The sequence below is a fragment of the Palaemon carinicauda genome, chromosome 4 (genome assembly GCF_036898095.1).
Source record: "Palaemon carinicauda isolate YSFRI2023 chromosome 4, ASM3689809v2, whole genome shotgun sequence".
In the NCBI taxonomy this organism is placed as follows: Eukaryota; Metazoa; Arthropoda; class Malacostraca; order Decapoda; family Palaemonidae; genus Palaemon; species Palaemon carinicauda.
The window spans coordinates 105,804,051-105,808,404 of NC_090728.1; positions in this window are offsets into that span (position 1 = coordinate 105,804,051).

Below are 4,354 nucleotides of genomic sequence, written 5' to 3' on the forward strand. Positions count from 1 at the left end.
TTCCATACACGGGAATATCTCTCTCTCTCTCTCTCTCTCTCTCTCTCTCTCTCTCTCTCTCTCTCTCTCTCTCTCTCTCTCTCTCTCTCTCTCTTTAAAACAGCTATATCAATATATCTAAGACCTTGCCATACAGAATGTAATCTTGTTGGAATACAAACAACTAAATTACGAGGGTGAATGAATAAAGAAAAAAAAATCCTGATTTTTATTGAATTAGCACAATGTTCTTTTATTTACAAAATATTACTGAAGATTTTTTTCATCTTGTTTACACCTTTTTTTTTTAAGAAATTCTGACTTCCTTTCAGCATTTAATATCTTCACCCTAAAATGTATTCTGCACCTAATAAAGAACTTCATTATTTCTTCAGGAACATCAATGTTTAATTCCCCGAAAACATGAACTAATTTCTTAATCCCATCAACACCTGGTTTCAACTGTTCTCCATGAAAAGATTTAGAGTTGTTCCATTTCCTTTAAATTATTGAAAAATTCACGACTGGGCCTAAACAACACTTTCCTCCTAACTTTGGAGATCCAGTCGTTGTTTAGGCCTTCATTATCTGGAAATCATAAGGAAGGATATTTATTTCTGTACTTATGAGCTATATAACCTCTCTGATAATTCAAGGCTTCCATTTCAATACCACTCGCAGACTCTATTCCAATTATCTGCACAGGGAGAGTACTCTCAAATAGGTCATTGCACATGGGCCTAAAAAGCTTCTGGATGACTTGGCTAATGAAGGCCACTTAATTTTCCATACACTACGTGACTAATCGATAGATTTATACATTCATTACAAGATTCAACGCTCCGACCACACGATATCCCTTAGTGTGTGTGGTTTTTTTTTTTTTTTTTTTTTTTTCTTTTTTTTTTTTTTTTTTTTTTTTAATAAAGAAAGGAAATGGGCCTAATTATTGTTTGCACAGGAAGACTACTCAGAAATAGGTCACTACGTTTAGGCCTAATACATTTTTCGATCGACTTTACATTCATAAACAGAAAAAATGGATGGCCTTAGTCTGATAATTTCTTCATATATTGCAGAGGATAGGCCTATTCTAATTTTGTACACCATTATAAGAATTTGGTCCAGGATACTTATCGATGGAAGTTATGTCACTAAAAACTGCACTAATGAGATTGTGAACAAATTGTTAAACCATACCTGACTCTACGTTCTTAACAGGTAAATTTAAAGAGGGAACTGCGGTTTTCTTCAATCTGTGGTAACTTCTCTGGTAAAGTCATGGTAGCATTTCATGTTGCAGATTTCTTTGGTAATCTTCTGTCCGGAAATGGAGAAAACAAATCCTGGCATCATTAACATTAATGCTATCTTTTCTTTTACATGCATTAATCCATACTTTGGACACCTAGGGGTCTTTAGGGAACCTGTGAAAACAAATCCCTTTCTGTCTGGAACTACTAGTGCACCCAAATATGAAACACACCCATAATCGTGGGGTGCAACAATGCAACTCACAGAATGACACTGTAACAAGCTCAGTCGATGAGCTCCAGTGACGTCACAACAGAGGGAAATTAGCGATCGGATCCCTCGGTGAACACAGCTAATATTATTCTGTCTTGGGTGCTACTTTCACACAAGAGCACTGGTCCATTCACATTTGGTTTCGATCAACAGATTAATACACGCTCAAATGACGTTAACCGTAAGTTACGTAAATGTTTAGGCTTACTGATAGACTGAGTGACAAAAACATCGATAATAGAGACTTTTTAACACTTGGAAAACAATTCTCACAATAATTTAAACACAATAGTTAATTATTGAGATTAGAGGCATGCGAGAGATCACTAGAGAAAAGTAGAGAGCAGAAGTATCCTTAGGCGAAAGGAAATTTAGCCTATGGTGACGTTGTGACTTTAGTAGACCAGCCAAAGATGTGTCTTCATTGTAGGCTGACCCAGAGGTGTCACGATTTGCCCAGCTATAGCATATTACCCATGTTTCAGTTCGAATTATATGAATGTGTCCCACGATCCTCACAAAACTAAGTCCTAAAACGTAACTCAGAAGTATCTTTATAATTGAATTTTGTTTTTTATAATATTATTGGAGGTAACTAAAATATTTCTATTCACTTGGTAAATACTTTATCTTAAAGAAACCCCTATTTGCTAAGATAAAACATAATTTCTGATTTGAGACTCATTTCAAATGACGTCTCTTAATAAAAAAAAAAAAAAAAAAAAAAAAAAAAAAAAAAAAAAAAAAAAAAAAACACTAGATTTGCAAAGTGCCGTAGATGATTCTTCATAATTCACAATTCATTTGCGTTACTGACATTTATATTACTGAGTGATTACATAACAAGAACTTAACAAAAATATTGGATATGAATACTATTGCTACTCATATCATCGTAAGGATTTTAAGCTCTTAAGAGATACTTGATACTCCTTCCTTCGAGAGATTAATCCTAACAGAAGCATCCCACTCTTGTACCATCCATATTAGAATTATTGTTTTGTATTCATCATTTTTTTTTATTTATTTACTATTTTTCTTATCTTCTTTTAACTGCTTCCTTTTCCAAACTCCTTAAAACTCTATCACTGTATTCGGCAACTTATCTCTATCTCAAATATTTTTTTGTATCATCGAAAGACATCACCTATTCCACACTTTATTCACATTTAATATATATATATATATATATATATATACATATATATATATATATATATGTGTGTATATATATATATATATATATATATATATATATATATATATATATACACATATATATATATACATATATATATATATATATATATATATATATATATATATATATATATATATATATATATATATATATATATATAGTTTGAACTTCTATCTTTCTTTTATATCTGATGTTTTGCATCACCCTTCTCTAAAGATATTAAGTAGCCAGGCAGTGATACCAACCCTTCTCCAAGATTAACATTTAAACCAAACTATCACTGTTCCAACTATATATTATAACACATGCTTCACTTCCATCATAAAGAATTGCAACCTTTGGCAACTGAGTACATCATATATCATACATTCTCAATAGCGTCCATATAGTCACATTATCTGTTCTGTCATAAGGTTTTTCTAAGTTCGTGAATACCATGTTCAGCTTTTCTCCTTAACTTTCATACTTATATGAAACTGTCGAATTTATCTTTAGGCAATTCTTTTGTTATCTGCCCTAATTTATCAACGTTGATTTGCCGAGTATTATTACACGTGTATTTTTACATTCGATTACATTACGACTGAATATATTCTGTACAAAGGATTTTTTTTTTTTTGCCTGCGTGGACCCTAGCTATATGCGTTTATTATTTTTAACTATTTAATTTATCAAAAAATCATAAAACCATTATATTTGTAATCTATCACCCATCACTAGATCTTGTACAACACCAACCTTTCCTAATGCCTGTCATCTCCTGCATATCAGAGACCATCATTCTTTGACCTTAGCCTCGTACCCCACAGCGCACTTTTCTCATTCATTCCAAAGCAATTCAGTCTTTTTAAAGAAAAATCCTATATCAATGTTTTATAAACCATACCCATTCTCATTCAAACCCCCATGTTAATATTTTGTTAAATTGTTTAGCAATATTAGTATAGGGTAATCTCTTGGTCAATTAGAATATCTGGTTATCCTATAAACACAGTAAATTAATGTTTGATTTGATAACCATTTGGACAGGTGACCGTGAAGCAAGACGATACGCATTAGCATATGAGCCTCTAGTCCAAGTCTGGAGCAGGGCATGGGCTATTTATTTCTTACCAAAAGAGTTTGACTTCTTGCGTGCTTGGTGATATGCATACATACACACACATATACAGGGTGCCCATAAAGTCTGGACACAGGTAAAAATAAGTTAAAATATAAAACACTATTTTAATCTTTATTTTTATTCAAATAACATGTTCACTACGTTTTCCGATATTTGAAATGCAAATATTAATGCGTTTCACAAAATTTTCACGAGCTTGATACAATAAAATTTCGTTACCCTCCATTTTCGCTGAGGCAAGTGCACTAAATACTGAGTACACTTTCTCCTTTAGCATACTCTAGAACAATAGATAATGAGGGCTAAGGTCAGGTGAACGTGGAAACCACTACACATGACCACGTCTTCTAATTCAGTTGGGGAAATTCATATTTAACCAATCTCTTACATTCATAGCATAATGCGCAGGAGTGCCTTCCTGTTGAAATCACTCAGGAATTCCATCACCAAGACTTTCAAACAAGGGCATCTGCTTATCTTTAAGCATTGTTATATAAATGTCACCAATCACATGTTCCTCCAAA